Here is a 16,980-nt window from a genome sequence, read left to right on the forward strand (position 1 = left end):
CTTTCATTTACAAAGGATCCTTTTAAAAATGAACAAACGTTTCTCACTGTGTTAAAAGTGAAGCTTTTTAAGTTTAGAGATTGCTGTGTTTTAACAGCAGCTTTGAAGCTCTGCTAGCAAAATGAACTACCGATATCTGAGCTGGCAGCTGTAAAACTCCGAATAAATCAGTTACCAATTGGATAGGAGGTTTTTTAGTTCTATTCCCTCTCTTTAAAAAATTTTTTGCTCTGTTGCATGACAGACACCAAACACATAGTTACTATCAGTGTGACTATACACATACACACACACACACACACATATATATATATATATACACTTTAAGTCTGGTTAAAATAAAAACTTTAGGCAAATTAAATTGATTAATTAATTAACAGAGTTTAATTGAGCAAAGGATGATTTAGGAGTCAGACAGCCCCCAGAACCACGATAGGTACAGAGCGACTCTGGCACTGCCATGTGGTCAGAGAGGATTTCTAAACAGAAAAAGGAAAGTGAACAGAAAACAGAAGTGAGGTACAGAAATAGCCAGGTTAGTTACAGCTCGGTGTTTGCCTTATTTGAACATGGTGTGAACAGTTGACTGCCTGTGATTGACTGAAACTCGGCTGCTATAATTGGCTAAGATTCAGCTGTTTGTTACAAGAGTAGGTTATAGTCTGTTTACACATCCAGTTAGATTACAGTTCACTATGTATGAAGAAACTTTTAGACCAAATTTAAATATGTAAGGAGGTAGCTTTAGGTCAAACTTAATCTAACAAATCGTCTCTTTAGGCTGTTTATGTCACTCTGTTCCTATCATAAATGTTCTTATTTGGACTCAAATCCCACTGGGAAATAGCAGAACGGTGGATTTTGTAAGGTGGGAACAAGGACTTCAGGTTACTTTTCTGTAAGGGTTACACCAGAAAGGGCTCTCTCTCTCTCTTTCTTTTTGATAAGGAGTTTCACTCTGTCACCCAGGCTGGAGTGCAGTGATGTAATCTCGACTCGCTGCAACCTCCACCTCCTGGGTTCAAGAGATTCTCCCATCTGAGCTTCCCAAGCAGCTGGGATTAACCACGCCCAGCTAATTTTTGTACTTTTAGTAGAGATGGGGTTTTGCCCTGTTGCTTATGCTGGTCTGAAACTCCTGGGCTCAAGCAAAAAGTGCTGGGATTACAGGTGTGAGCCGCCGCACTGGGCCAGAAGGGGCTTTCTCCTGCTGGAGTCTCCTGTTTTCAGGAGAGAGAGAGAGAAAACAAACAAACAAACAAACAAACAAACAACCGTAGTCTGTTTTGGGATCTATCTGCTTCCATACAGTTTCAGTTTGATTATGTCACATTTAGCATGAGTGACTCCATGGACCAAAGATTCTATTGCTGCAGTGTAGGTAGCAGGGCAGTCTTTTTCTGATGTTTTTAGAAGCCTCAGTCTCCAGGTTCTAGATCATAAAGAGTTTCATTGTCTTCAGTTAGTCCATCATGAAAAGCTTCCTTTATCTGGAAAAAACATGCACTTTGGCATAAAGCATTAAAGATTTGCAGCATATAGTCATTTCAGAGTTTAGAAGCAGAGGATACACGAGGCCCTATTATTAGGGGCACAAACCTTCTAGTGACTATTTCATAAGGGGTCAACTTATATTTTCCATTGAAAGTGGATCTAATTGTAATCAATCTGCAATACCATTGACTAAGGCAATCCAGTCGATTCAGTTAGCTTTGTCTAATGCTGTTGTATCTATAAACTTTATTTAACTGTTTTACAACTTGTCCAGTGAAACAAATACCTCTATCATTGAAGATTTCTCCAGAATGCCCCATGGGGAAACACATTTCCTAATAACCTCTTAGCCACTGTTATGCCATCAGCCTTCTTGCATGAAAAAGCTTCTAAACATCTAGAAAACATGCACTGAAAATGGCAGAGAAATAAAATCCCTCTATAAACGTCCAAATGGCACATCAGGTAGCAAAAACCTGAAGTTTCTATTGTCTTCCATATATATAAATTGCAGAGCTTTTAATAGTGGAGGCTTTATGGACGCAGGAGGGACCATGTGGTTATCCAGGTTCTCCATGAGTCCACAATTAACAACTAATTTATATTCTCTTAAACACCAGTTTTGTTTCTCCAATACAGATGCATAGCACTGTTTATTAGATGAGTTATCAGAGGTAATTTGGCTTGGACCGTGGAGTTTACTGAAACTGCAGATCTTAACAATTTCATTACCGGCTTATATAGCATGAAAATCTGGCAAAGTATTTCCTTGGTATTCAATTAATTCTTGTCTTGCTTGGATTAACAGTTTTATAAACCAGTCAGTCTCTTCATTAGAATTCTGGGAATTCTTACCCAGTGTAAATGATATCAGGGTCCTTTCTATCCTTTCCATGAACCTTTTAGGAGACACAATACTTTAGCAATTTATTTGCTTCTGAAGAGCTTTCAGAAAATGCATCAGGGCCGGGCACAGTGGCTCACACCTCTAATCCCAGGACTTTGGGAGGCTGAGGTGGGTGGATCTCTTGAACCCAGGAGTTCAAGAGCAGCCTGGGCAACCTAGTGAGAACTCGTCTCTGAAAAAAAGAAAAAAAAAAAAAAAGGAAGAAAGAAAAAAGAAAATGCATCAGAATTAAGCAGTTAACTGTGGAAACAACTTAAAATAGTCATGGTTAAAGACAAAATTGACAAATAAATTTTGTTATTTCTGTTGCATAATAACCATAATTATAACCAATAACATAACAAGGCATATCAGAATTTTAGGAATCTCTTATAATTTTGAAACATATATTAAAAACATATCCATAAAAATATAACTTGAAGAAGGTTAAACATCGTTTCTTGTTTCACAATGTCTCTCATGTAATTTAACATATCAGATAAGCCTGTTCATTATCCCCGTTTTGGATGCTGCAGGGATGCACTGTAATATCCCAAAGTTAGTGTGAAGCCAAAGTGACTTAATTTTGAATCTGAAATTTGAATTTGGAAAGCCTGTCAAATACACCAAAAGTTTAAAACACTTAATCAAAGTAGTATCACATGTCACCGTAAAATAATAGTCATTCATTTAGTCAAAGTGATAATTAAAAGATTCTGAAAGCAAAAACCTTTACTCTTTGATAGTGAAGAGGCTCAGTTTTCCAAATAATGCAAAGGCCTAATAAAGACAGCCTAAGACAGAATATTTCTCTCTTCTCTTCCCCTTTTCTTTTTTGCAGTTTCCTCTAAAGGTGAACAAAAATATTTTACTGACTCTGATTCATACTACATAAAATTCTTCTTTAAGAGAAACCAAATTTTACTATTGTATTAGTGTATTATCAACACGAAAGTTAATTTGACTAAAACCTTACAAACAAATTCATCCAATCTCGGGCAGCTTTTGAACACACAAGATAAGATTTTCATAAAACTTTTTTAGCCTCTCACAAAATTTTTCTATTTTATCTTTCCCCAAATTTTTATACCCATGTAATTTTATCTATATATTTTATTTCTTCAATTTGAAATAAACTTGAAATAGCTTCTAAACTAGACAAAATTTTTTTTTCAACATACACACATCTTCATGCCTTTACAACTTTCCTCACCAAAAATATATCTTCCATTTTTAAAAAAAATACATTCTGTATATAAAATTGTTTCTTTTATATCTGGTAGTTTTATTTACATATATTAACCTTAATTTTAACTCTTAATAACCCTAATTTTTAGCAAAAACCTAGGAAGTAATTTTAAACTGTTTTATATCAGTATTTGTAGATGAAAATCATTTCCTAATGTTTTAAGAAAGATGTTTCTTCAGTTTTTCTTATTTATTAACAGATCTAATTATATTTAGCTTCTCTATACTATGTAAAAGTAAGATGCCAAGATATATAAACTTAAACTTAGGTTAAATAATTAATGTTTCAATATTTTAACTTACTTAGAAATAACTCAAACATGTTATGACTATCTATTGGTTAATTTAACAGATTAAAGATTTTAAATTACTGAAAAGAATTTTCAAACTATGACATAGGTACCCTCCCGAATATCTTCCCTAATCATCCTGGGCCCTAAGTACCCATATGGCACCCAAGGCAGTTCTGTAGTGAAGGGCTCATCTGGGTCTTGAATTTACATACCAGGTATAGAGGTCAGGACAGAGGACAACTGTGAAGATGATACCTGGAGGATCAAACCCCTCCTGGCATGGCCAGCTGGCAACACTGGTTCAGGGAGAATGTGCCATTGGAGGTTGGCTTTGCTTTGCAGAGAGTGGTCCAGGCACTGAGGACATATTCCCAGGCCTCACCATGGTCACCTTGTTACCAGCAGTGAATCCATGTGGGTCTGCATCAGCCTCAATTCTTGCCTCCTCAGAAGAAAGAATTTGACTCAAGGGCATAAGGCAGAAGGAGAGAGAGGCAAGTTTTAAAGCAGGAGTGAAGTTTGTTAAAAAACTTTATAGCAGGAACAAAAGGAAATAAAATACATTTGGAAATACTTGACCCTCTATATTTGGAAAAGGGCCAAGCAGATGACTTGAGAGATCAGGTGCATGATTCGACCTTTGACTTGGGGTTTTATATGTTGGCATACTTCTGGGGTCTTGCATCCCTTCTTCTGTTATTCTTCCTTTGGGTTGGCTGTCCGCATGAGCAGTGGCCTGCTAGCACTCGGGAGAGGAGCATGTGCAGTGTGTTTACTGGAGATGTATGCATGCTCACCTGAGGCACTCTTCCCTTATCAAACGTCCCTAGAAAGTCATACACCAGTTAAATTCTGCCATTTTGCCTCTTAATGCACGCCCAACTCCTGAGATCTTATCGGGAAGCTGCTGATCACCAGTTTCAGGTTTTTCTATCTATGAACTTCCTTTCCTTGGCACTGGCTGCAACCAATTAGTGTTTTAGAGAGACAGTTAACAACCACCTGACCATCACTTGATAATCACCTGACATTCAGGTTGGGGGAGGGAGGGCTCTCCCTCTCTGCTCATATCTTACTAGCTACCTATTGTAACAACCTGTCCAGATCCCAGAATCCAGAGGCTCAAAATAAAAAAACAAGCTCACAGTAAGACATGTGCAAGGCTTCAATGTAGCCCAGCATCTGTGCCTTACAGCTTTAGCTAACAGACAAATTAGGCAAATGTCAAAGATATCGTTTCATAACTTTAAAACATGTCACGGAGACAACATAAATCTGTCTGACCAGTAGATCCAGGCAAAAATGTCTGTATTATATTTAACTGACAATTCTGAAGCCAATTCTATTTTATTTTACCAATACTTTTAAAATTAGTTTTCTAAATCAAATATTATTACATACACATAACACATATAGACATACAGACACACATGACAGAAGCAAATTTTATAGCTTTCATAAAGATTCTCATTTGCCAGCTCTCAAACAGTTTTTCTATTTTCCCCGTTGTGACAATCAATCTTCCAATTATCTGTTCCATCGTTCTAAGCAATTGTTAGCTAGGCAACCCTAGATTTGCATTTCTAATGGGATGACTCTTAAGTAAAATAAGGTAGGAAATTTCTATCTCAAAAATCAGAGAACTGAGACTTCTGACCTAAATATTGTACCATAATTTGCCCAAACCAAGAATCAGGATGTAGGTAAAGGCCTAGTTAAGACAAGATGGGAAGAAAAACACCTTAAACAAAGGTAAGATTTGTTCTATAAATTTAAACCAATGATAGGAGTTTCTAGTGACTCAGTCCTCCCTCTTTTCCAAGTGCACAGAGGCAGACACCCTTACAAATGAAGATTTCCTTTATAGATGTAAATTTTATTTACAAAAGCATTTCAAAGCAGCCAGCTAAATGTCAGAAAGGTGTATTTTTGAGAATGATTTAGTTCAATAGGCAGGTTTTTTTTTTTTTTAACTTAGCTACTGTTTCTTCGCTAAAATTACCAAGTTCAGGGTGGAGTACATTGAGAAATAGGGCAAAGAAAGCATTCTGTATGTCTGGACTCAGCACGAATAGCTCTGAAAAAGAAGCAAACCTACTTTACCTGAGGCCCTGTATTTTATAAACCCTTTATCCAGGATAGCTTTCTTTTTACTTTTGGCGGTGGAATAGTTATTAAGCCAAAAGGGTAGCAGATTTAATTTTTCTTATCAATTAGTTGCCTAAGGTTTTTATTTGCCTTTTATAAAGAGTCTTTTAAAAGAGGTAATAAAAATGTTGAAACCTTTTTAGAAGCTTCTGCACATAAATAGGCATCCCTGGGTTAGCCTAATTTGGGAGCTTTCATTTTTAAATGCACTTTTTAAAGCACAATGTTTTTCATTTGGAACATTCCACTGTAATTTTAAAATATCTTTAGTAACATTTCACCATTTTTGTAAGCATTTGCTGTTTCTAGGGCCTAATACTTATACATGTAAATGTAGGCATAGCCAGAAGGGGGAGTATTCAGTTCTTCAGAAATTAAGAATCCCATTTTTACCTTGACCATTTAGATCCCGTTGATCAACTTAGCCAATGAATTTTCTCCTACCTAACAGTGCCAGATAAACAACAACAACAACAACAATTAAGGGGATAGGACACAAAAAATCTGACAAATTTCTGAAAGCCGAACATTTGACGCCCTGCAGAATTGCAATGCACTGTTAGTTCCTGTCTTGCACAGTCAGACAGCCAAACAACTAACTGGATGAGGCCGGGCGCGGTGGCTCAAGCCTGTAATCCCAGCACTTTGGGAGGCCGAGACGGGCGGATCACGAGGTCAGGAGATCAAGACCATCCTGGCTAACACAGTGAAACCTCGTCTCTACTAAAAAAAAAAATACAAAAAACTAGCCGGGCGAGGTGGCGGGCGCCTGTAGGCCCAGCTACTCAGGAGGCTGAGGCAGGAGAATGGCGTAAATCCGGGAGGCGGAGCTTGCAGTGAGCCGAGATCCGGCCACTGCACTCCAGCCTGGGCGACAGAGCGAGACTCTGCCTCAAAAAAAAAAACAAAACAAACAAACAAAAAAAACCAACTAACTGGATGCAAGCAGTTAATTATCAGATCCAATCTGATCCTAGACCCAGTCAGTTTTCATTGTAAACTCCAGAACACAGTTCGGATAAAAATGTGCTCTAACAAGCTCAGGTAGCTCAAAACACAAATCCATGTAGCTATAGAATCCAAGAGAGCTTACCCATGATTCCCAGTTGCTGTGAGAAAACAATGAACACAATGGGGCCAGCAGGTACCTTGCTTGGTTACTTGATGCTCCTGGGGGTCACTGGAAGCTCTATTTCAGATGCTACTTCTGACACCTTTAAAAGAAAACCTTTGGACAAATGAACAGAGCTTAATTGAGCAAAGGACAGTTTGTGAATCAGGGAGTCCCCAGAACCAGAATATGTTCAGAGAGACGCTGGTGCTGCCGTGTGGCTGGAGAAGATTTATGGACAGAAAAAGGAAAGTGATGTACACAAAATGGAAGTGAGGTGCAGAAGCAGCCAAACTGGTTAGTTTGGCATTTGCTTTATTTGAACATGGTTTGAATAGTTGGTCACCTGTGAGTGGCTGAAGTATGGCTGCTGTGATGGGCTGAGACTCGGCTTCTTGTCCCAAGAGTAGGTTATAGTCTGTTTACACATCCAGTTACGTTACAGTTCACTATGTACAGAAAAGCCTTTAGGCTGAATGCAAAATCTGTAAAAAGGCAGCTTTAGGTAAAACATAATTTACTAGTTCATAACTAAGAATTGGAGCTCTAGTAACTGCTGATAACTCGGTTGCTTGTGCTGATTTAATTCCAGACAAAACATAAGCTTCCAAAATTTCATGAGAAGTCACCACACTATAGAAAGTCTTCAGTCATCCTTTCTTAGCCCAGGACCATGACTCAAATCTGCATTGTGAAACTGGAAGTCTAATAAATCAGGCCAGGGCTTAATATCTTCCATTACCAGTGTTCAGTCGTGATCATCTATTTAATCAGAATCTCATAAGAGGGTAGTAGGGTTTAGGAGACTGCACCTTCCAAGTACAATGTTAGGACTACATAATAATGCTTGTTCACAGTTAGTTCAATGGCACACTGACAAATGCTAGGCTTTACGGACTTGTAAGATTGCTGTCACAGCATGTGGGACATGCAAATAAGTCATGTGACCCAAGATAAGACTTTGGGCTTTTTCAGTAAGAATGCTAGCTACCTCTTCCTCTTGCGGACACCCAGGCATTCTCAGTGCAGTGGTTTCTAGAACTGATAAACTATTGGCCTATAGTTTAATCCCAACTTTTTAGCTAATATTTCATTAGCAGCACCTTTATTTTCATAACAAAACAAGTGGAAAGGTTTTCAAAATTGAGATTCCTCAAGACTAGGGGAAAAGTTATAGCTAATTTCAGTTGTTCAAAAGCCTCCTCAGATTCTAAAGACCAGGGAGAGTTATCACGCAATTGCTCATGGAAGGTTTTGCACACTCAGCAGAAGTTAGGATTCATTGTTTTCAATGCCCTACTAATCCCTAAAATTGTCTCAATTGTTTTTCTATAGAAAGTTGCTTGATATGCAAAGTCGACTGACTCCTAGACCGTAACACTTTACAGTCTTCAGCAGACAGTAGATGCTTTAATTTATTTTGTGTTGCTGCTTAGTTTCTGAGGCTACCAGTCAATCATCTACACATTGATTAATTGTAGATTCCTCTGGTGGAACAAATTTCTCTAAGTTTTCCTAAAAAAATAACTAGAGAAAATAGTAGGGGGGCATTATTTGTAGGAATTATTTGCCACAGATATTGGGCCTTTTCGTAAGTAAAAGCAAAAAACATTTAGACTTGCCCAGTAGAGGAACAGAAGAAAAAGCAAAATACAGACTAATCACAGAAAAAAAATTTGTAGATGACAGTACCAAAGTTGGAATAGTTACAGGGTTAGGGGCCACAGGAGTTAATGGAACAGTAAGTTCATTTATGTCTCCAAGATCTCATGCAAACCTGTATATCTCTATGAAACTTACCTTCCTTCTTTACTAGAAGTGTGGTATATAACAGGGTGAATGTCCTTTTTAAGTTATTCCCTTGCTGGCCGGGCTCAGTGGCTCACGCCTGTAATCCTAGCACTTTGGGAAGCCAAGGCAGGCAGATCACCTGAGGTCAGGAGTTTGAGACCAGTCTGGCCAATATGGTGAAATCCTGTCTCTACTAAAAATACAAAAATTAGCCAGGCATAGTGGCAAGTACCTGTAGTCCAGGCTACTCAGGAGGTTAAGGCACAAGTATCGCTTGAACCCGGGAGGCGGAGGTTGTAGTGAGCTGAGATCACGCCACTGCACTCCAGTCTGGGCAACAGAGCAAGACTCTGTCTCAAAAAATCATACATACATACATACATACATACATACATAAGATAATATCTTGCTTCCCTTCTTTTTAAATAGAGACAGGGTCCCTCTATGTTGCCCAGCCTAGTCTCGAACTTCTAGGCTCCAGTGATCCTCCTGATCCTCCTGCCTCAGCCCCTCAAAATGCTGGGATTATAGGTGTGAGTCACCATGCCTGGTCCCTTTTCTTCTATAAGGCACATAGTAACCATTTCAGGTGCTCTTTTGTTCAAGGAGCTTCACAAATAGGCCATCTGGAGTACAAAATGTAGTAGCCTTTAATTTGCAGAGTAGGTCTCTCCCCAGTAGGTTTATAGGAGATACAGGAGAAAGTCAGAATGAAGGTACCTTAGTAAGAGCACCTGTCTGTTTGGGAATCCAAGAGAAAAAGGAATAAATGGAGGCTGATGCAAAATACCAACATCTTGTACTGATCAGTTACCAGATGGAAAGCAGGAATTTTCTGAGGAAACTGCAGAATAAGTAGCACCAATATCTACCAGAAAATCCAAGGATGGATGGGGTTCAGTAAAAGTCCTTGACATAGATGGTTTACCACTTCCCACCTCTGAGATTCCCCCAATCTGTCAATTTTGAGCCATTTGCCAACTATTTCCTAGCTGAGGGTTTCACCTTTCTCGACTTTCCTGACTCTCCTGTCTCTGCAATTTTGGTATCCTCCCGAGTCTCTTTCTATAGTCCTTCCAGTGCCCTGGTATTTTGCAATAACAACATTCAGTTTTCTCCTCTTCCTTTGCTATCTTTATACTTTGCCCGGTATAGGGATTATCCTCCTTAGTAAATAAGTCTCACTGAGCAGCCAACAGCAGTCTTTAATCTCTGTTGTTCTTCTTTGTCTTATCCCTAAACTGAGTAGTGGCTGCTGCTAGGATTTGAACAATAGTCTGTCCTTGCTATCCTAACACCTTTTCCTTAATTTGGGCTTGGCTAGTCAGCAAGAGAGCAGAGACAAAGTTTGCCAAGATTAGGAAGTGATTTTATCTGCTCCTGGGTCCATGCTAGTAAATTCTGAGAAAGCCTCCACAAACTGCTGCTGGAAATCAATGGAGGACTCATTCTTATTCCAGGTACACCATTGCAACTTCTCCCAACTTACCATTAGTGGAAAGGCTTCAAGTACTGCTGCTAGCAGCCTCTCTGGATGGATCTCTAACATGCTCAGTTCTGTAGTTGTAGGGAGTGGTAATCAATTTCCTCTGGTCACAGTGCCACCTTAGGTGGTGGATCATCTCCAGGTCCTCAAACAAGCAAAATGGGCTGGTTGCAGGATTCCCCACAAGACTCAAGTCAGTGCACATCCCTATGTGCAGGGCTGTAAACTAAAAACAAGCTGTGGAGCATTTCTGCAAACTTTTGTGTATCTTCCCGGGGTACAGGAAAAGTCCTTTAGATGGATGATATCGGCAGGAGAGAAGAGCACATAGGTGCTAAATGTTTCCTTTGCATCCAAGGGACCCAGGGGGCTTCTCAGTGGCATCAGATTTGCTGGTGATCTGAGTAAAAAGGGTTGGTTTTCTTTGCATTAAGATAGGAAAAAGGTAGGATTATATGGCATCTTGGTTTGTTTTTCCATACTGGTATATTTATGAACCTAATACCTTTTTGTTTGTCTTTTTCCAAGTAATTCTCCATCCTGCTGCCTTCATACAGGGACATAGTCTTTTATCTGAGTTCTCAATTATTCCAGGATCTTGATTATTTAATTTTATCTTTTTCACCTTTCTAGCTAAATGGTGTGTGGATGAGAAGGGGTCCCTGGAGGTGAAATCTGGTCTAAGGCAAGAAGTGGACTTGGGGATAGGCCAGGGGGCAGTCAATTCTACGTCCTCAAACAGGGCGGTAACTCATTTGCAGCTGGAAAAGTGGCATCCTTTTTTCTCTTCTCATGGAACCCGCTAAGGAGGGAAACCACTTGTCTAAAAGCTCATCACGAATCCCTTTCCAGGAGTCAATCTGAGACAAGGAGGGATAAAGTGAGGCAGCAGGAACGGAGGGAACAAGAATAATCAATGGAGGAGGTTTCTGTGAAAGAGAAAGTGCTCTTAATTCTTGTATTTCCTGTTCTATTTTTTTGTTTCAGTCTTTCTCTCTGGTTATCTAAATCACTTTTAAGTTTCCTCTTAGAATAATATTCATCCCACAAGTACCAGTAACTCATTTGCTTGACATAAGGACCTTCCGAGAACTTCCGCAAATGCAGTAATTTATCCAAATCAAAGGGAGCCATCCCTAGGCCACTGCAGGACTAGGATCTGATGTGTATATCCATTTCAAATGTGAGAGAGAGACGTAAGCCATTCAAGAGAGTCCAACAGGCAACATTCCTGGCATCCCATATTTTTCTACCATGAACCTAATGGTGATCTTGATGAGATTTTAGAGCCTGTACTTCACATGTTTAGTCAATAGCAAAAGCTTGAATTTGTTATCATCCAATTACTATTCCAAACAAGTAGAGAGGGAGAAGGAGACTTTTTAAAAATCAGGGTCTTTTACCTGACTGTGTGTGGACACAGACCTTCAGTTGTCTACTTCATTCAGAAACTGCCAGCCATCTTACCTTCATTCACAAAAATTATTGAGAAAATTAAAAAACCAAGATCTTGTCCCAACCCAGAAATTCCCTCCACAAATGTAGTAGAGAAACAAAACACTTTTTTTAATTTAATTTTTTAAATATTTTTTTTTTTTTTGAGATAGTTTCTCTCTTGTTGCCCAGGCTGGAATGCAATGGTATGATCTTGGCTTACTACAACCTTTACCCGGGTTCAAGAGATTCTCCTGCCTCAGCCTCCTGAGTAGCTGAGATTACAGGCAGGCACCACCATTCCCAGCTAATTTTGTATTTTTAGTAGGGATGGGATTTCTCCATGTTGGTCAGGCTGGTCTCAAACTCCCAACCTCAGGTGATCCGCCTGCCTTGGCCTCCCAAAGTGCTGGGATTACAGGCGTGAGCCACTGTGCCCAGCCTAAATAATTTTTATATAAAAAAATAGAGACAGGGTCTTGCTATGTTGCCCTGGCTGATCTCAAACTCCTGGACTCAAATACTCCTCCTGCCTCAGCCTCCCAAAGTGTTGGAATTATAGGCATGAACCACTGCACCTGGCCATACAACATTTTTATTTTTATTATTGAATAACCATTTCTTTGTATTAGTGAATAACCATTAAACCAGAATGTGATGTGCATCACATGCAATTGCTAAGAGATTGCAAAGGCAGAAAGGAAACTCCCCCCTTAAACAGCCAAGCAGATACAACCCAGTACATTCATGCTCCCAAGATAAACAATCACTAGTCCTTAAGAAAGAGACAACACCTTTTGTCACACAGAGTTTGTCCTAACTTTATCTTGGTAATTGGGGAGACCACCTGTGTTAGCTTTATTTGGAGGAATAACAAACCTTCCATATCTTTATGACAGAAGGTAGTTTTGCAAATTGGGGCAAGGCGCCCACTGAAGTTAGGCTGTAACCCTCCCACAGGAACTGGGAGATAGGGACACTATCTTCTGTGATGGTTGCATTTCAAAAAGATGACTCCCAGGCCCTTGAGGAAACATTCCTGAATTGAGAAACTTATTTAGTCATAGGGAAGATTTATATACGTTTGAAAAGGAAGGACAGAAAAATTCTGAAAAAAGAGTTGAGGATTGCAGGGCAGGGTTGATGGCGGTGTGTCTTTTATTTTTATTTTCAAGAAGGATAATTAGGTCTTCTATTATTTTTTAAATTTTTATTTTATTTTGTTTTGTTTATAAAGACAGGGTCTTGCTATGTGCCCAGGCTAGCGACAAACTTCTGGGCTCAAGCACTCCTCTTCTCTCAGCTTCCCAAGTAGGTGGGACTACAGGTGCATGACACCACACTCAGCTTTAGGCCCTTTATTTTTCATTTTTACTTGCTATCACATTAGGGAGAGAAATATTTACCTGTTTTCCTCTACCTCCGAATTAGGATCAGATTCTCAGATCTGAAAGGTACTTGAAAGAAAAATTCCATCCAGGCCTCTGCCTTCGGGCAGCTGAATGTTGAAATCATTTAGAATCTGTAGTTGTCTGGTCACCTCTGATGATCTCCAAGGATGGAGATGTCGCCATTTCCATTGGTAGTACCTTTCAGTTTTTTAGCAACCAGCTAGGTTCATAGTTCTTCCTTTTGCCTATCTGAAGTCCTTCCTGCTATAAATTAATCATCAGATAAATAATACCACAAACTAATTAATTTATCATCAGATCTAGATGACGCCTTAGTGTCTTGACGGTGTCACCCTGTGCACACATTATCCTCCTTGAAGATAACTCTCAGCTGTGCCCCTTGACATCTACTTGGTCAGGGGAAGTAAACTAGCCATATGATTCAATATTTTTAGAAAGCCACTCAAATCATACATCCTTTATACAACCCATTTAGCACTCCAGTAATTCTGCCTTTTAAACTTTTTTTTTTTTTTTTGAGACGAAGTTTCGCTCTTGTTGTCCAGGCTGGAGGGCAGTGGTGCAATCTTGGCTCACTGCAACCTCTGCCTCCTGGGTTCAAGCGATTCACCTGCCTCAGCCCCCCAAGTAGCTGGGATTATAGGCACCTGCCACCACGCCTGGCTAATTTTTTTGTATATTTAGTAGATACGGGGTTTCACCATGTTGACCATGCTGGTCTTGAACTTCTGACCTCAGGTGATCCACCCGCCTTGGTCTCCCAAAGTGCTGGGATTACAGGCATGAGCCACCACGCCAGGTTAAACAATCTTTTCACTGTAACACATGCAGCAATGAACATTTTTGAATCTGTTTTCCTCATTTGTTTTAAGAAAGCATAATGCTTACTTCATAGGATTATTATGTTATGTATAAATTATTTTCCATGCAGTATATCTTACCTGCCTAAAGCTCCATGAAGGGATCATGCCCTTCGCTATTTGATATCTTCCATAATGCCTGGCAGAATGACTAACACAGAGAAAAACTAGGCCTAGTGGGGAAGGGAAAGATATATTCCATGGTGACAGATTTCAGCTCAATCTAGGAAAAAGCTGTCTAACAATTAGAACCATTCTGCCATGAGTGTCTCAGGGATTACTGGGATCTCAGTGGCTATCAATAGTTAAGTAGAGACTTTAAGACTGCCCATCATGGTGAAATATGAAGCATGTCTGCAATGAGTAGGATATTTAATTCATAGGTTACCCTGAAGAGAGTTTGAAACAGGTTTTTTTACTCTGAAAGGAAAAAAGAAAGCAATTACTTACTGAAATGTACTGAGGGCTGGATTTCTGTTCAAGTTCCTGACCCTTCTTTCCATCTCTCAGCCCCAGAGGAGAGGTGAAACTGATGTCAAGGTTCCCGGGGGATGTTTAGACAATGGAGAAAAAGCATGCACAGTTAAACACTCGAAGTCACTATACTGTCTACCATCACATACCAAAGGGGAGGTGGGGAAAGGGAGGGAGAAAGAGCATTCCACTTTTGTCATAAAGATTTGTTACAACGCAATCAGATAACTAGAAGGGAGTAGATGCTGGAAGATAAGAACACCTCCCAGAGAGTAACACACTGGGAAGACCATTTTTGGCTTCCACTTGTGGCTCCATAGATATGATCAGTATTGGGGTTTTTCTTGACAAACAATCTTATCTCTTGCCTGCATTCTCAGTTCCCTTTCCCTTCTTCTGTCTTCTTGTCTGCATATAGGAAGACTAGTGGAGGTGAGGCTGGGGCAGCCCCTGCCACCTAAGTCGTACCCTCCGGTGAGAGAATGCGCTGGACATGTGGTAGGAAAGGGGATATTTCAGATATCTCAATTTGAGCATTTTCCTAAACTAGCTTTTCGTTGAACCTGCGATGATGGCTGATATGTTTTGGCTGTGTCTCCACCCAAATCTCCACTTGAATTGTATCTCTCAGAATTCCCACATGTTGTGGGTGGGACCCAGGGGGAGGTAATTGAATTATGGGGGCCGGTCTTTTCTGTCCTATTCTCAAAGTAGTGAATAAGTCTTACGAGATCTGATGGGTGCATCAGTGGTTTCCGCTTTTGCTTCTTTCTCATTTTTCTCTTGCTGCCTCAATGTAAGAAGTGCCTTTTGCCTCCCGCGATGATTCTGAGGCCTCCCCAGCCATGTGGAACTGTAAGTCCAATTAAACCTCTTTTTCTTCCCAGTCTCAGGTGTATCTTTATCAGCAGCATGAAAAGAGGCTAATACAATGGCCTATGGTAGGTCAGCTCACATAGAAATAGGCGGATGCTATGTTAAAAAGAGCATAAGGAATAAAGCCATTTTATAGGCCTGTTTGAAGGGAATAAAAATGTTTTCCCCCCAAACATACTTCTTTGACATATTTTGAGATGGTTGTTCAGAGAACTTGCAAAGAGAAGTAGTCCTGCAAAGCTGTCTTGTGTGGGGGAGATTTGCATCTGTATAGAGTCTGCATTGATGCAGCAGGCTTTCTCTGAGGCCCTCCCTTGTCTGGATGTAGGAAAGGTTAACTGAGAGTCCGACACCTTTAAAGGTCTGGAAGAAACATTTACCATCTATTCTGTCTGAGGGCTGCTACCTGTGAGGTTCATCTACAGAGCAAGACCACCTTTGCTAGTCAGTCCTCCTCTTCTTCCCCTCCCATACCCTGTCTTACCATCATAGTCAGATTTACCATTGTCATCATCTGTTCGTATCACTATAAAGGAATACATGAGACTGAGTAATTTATAAAGAAAAAAATGTGTATCTGGCTCTTAACTCTGCTGGCTGGGAGAGTGTGTCTGGTGTCTGGTGAAAGCCTCAGGCTGCTTCCATTCATGGTGGAAGATAAAGGAGAGCCGGCATGTGCAGAGATCACATGGCAAGAGAGAAAGCAAGAGAGAGGGTAGGTGCCAGGCTATTTTTAACAACCGGCTCTCATGGAAACTATTAGAGCAAGGATTCACTTATTACCATGAGCTGTTCATGAGGAATCTGTACCCCCATGGCAAACACCTCCCATTAGGCCCTAATCCCAAGGTTGGGTATCAAATTTCAACATGAGGGTTTGGGGGACAAACATCCAAACATAGCAACCCATAACCTGTTTTGGGTCAGGCTGCAAGCCCCTATTCTTTCTGTAACCTCAGTATGGTATATAAGCTTCTGAACCCTGTTGGGAGGTTGGGGCAATCACTCTGTGGTTCTCTCCTCTGCTTGTTAATAAATTTGTATGCCATTTCTCCTATTCATCTGCCTTCTTGTCAGCTGACTTTCAGCGACCCTTCAGAGGGCAAAGGGGAAGTTTTCCCTTGGCCCCTATAGTTTTGGCACTGTGAGCAGGATACCAAAACTCTGTTCTTCTGGAAGCTACAGACAAGAAAACTCAGGATCAGACACACCAGCAGAAGGATAAGAAATTTCTACCAGCAAGGCTCCTTGCCTCTGTGTGTAATCTGGTCAAATGGACTGTAAGAATCACTGTCTCTGTTTCCCCTTTAAAATCTTGACTAATGGGAGAAAAAGATTTACGTGACTAGTCTTTGGTATAGTGACTCTGGTGTACATTTTGGTATAAATATTCATAATGTTGAACCCTTTTCTCCCCAAAACGGTATTTTTCTTTGTCTTTTTGTGTTGCCTATCATAAAGTGGGAT

The 16,980-nt window shown here is 40.1% G+C and overlaps 2 long non-coding RNA genes across 3 annotated transcripts; both read right to left on the reverse strand.

Moving 5' to 3' along the window:
- Positions 1–359: 359 nt before the first annotated feature.
- On the reverse strand, positions 360–7,471 carry LOC141406898 (uncharacterized). Its single transcript, XR_010581210.2, has 3 exons — positions 7,163–7,471; positions 2,350–2,573; positions 360–1,490 (listed from the first exon to the last, which is right to left on the reverse strand). It is a non-coding gene; the product is annotated as an uncharacterized lncRNA (long non-coding RNA).
- Positions 7,472–10,732: 3,261 nt separating this feature from the next.
- Positions 10,733–15,503, reverse strand: LOC123573651 (uncharacterized). Of its 2 annotated transcripts, none has more exons than XR_012426295.1 (3): positions 15,366–15,503; positions 14,614–14,692; positions 10,733–10,857 (listed from the first exon to the last, which is right to left on the reverse strand). It is a non-coding gene; the product is annotated as an uncharacterized lncRNA (long non-coding RNA). The 2 variants fall into 2 exon arrangements; XR_010581223.2 differs by lacking the exon at positions 10,733–10,857 and adding an exon at positions 13,434–13,546.
- Between the last annotated feature and the right edge of the window lie 1,477 nt (positions 15,504–16,980).

Source organism: Macaca fascicularis, chromosome 1 (genome assembly GCF_037993035.2).
Source record: "Macaca fascicularis isolate 582-1 chromosome 1, T2T-MFA8v1.1".
In the NCBI taxonomy this organism is placed as follows: domain Eukaryota; kingdom Metazoa; phylum Chordata; class Mammalia; order Primates; family Cercopithecidae; genus Macaca; species Macaca fascicularis.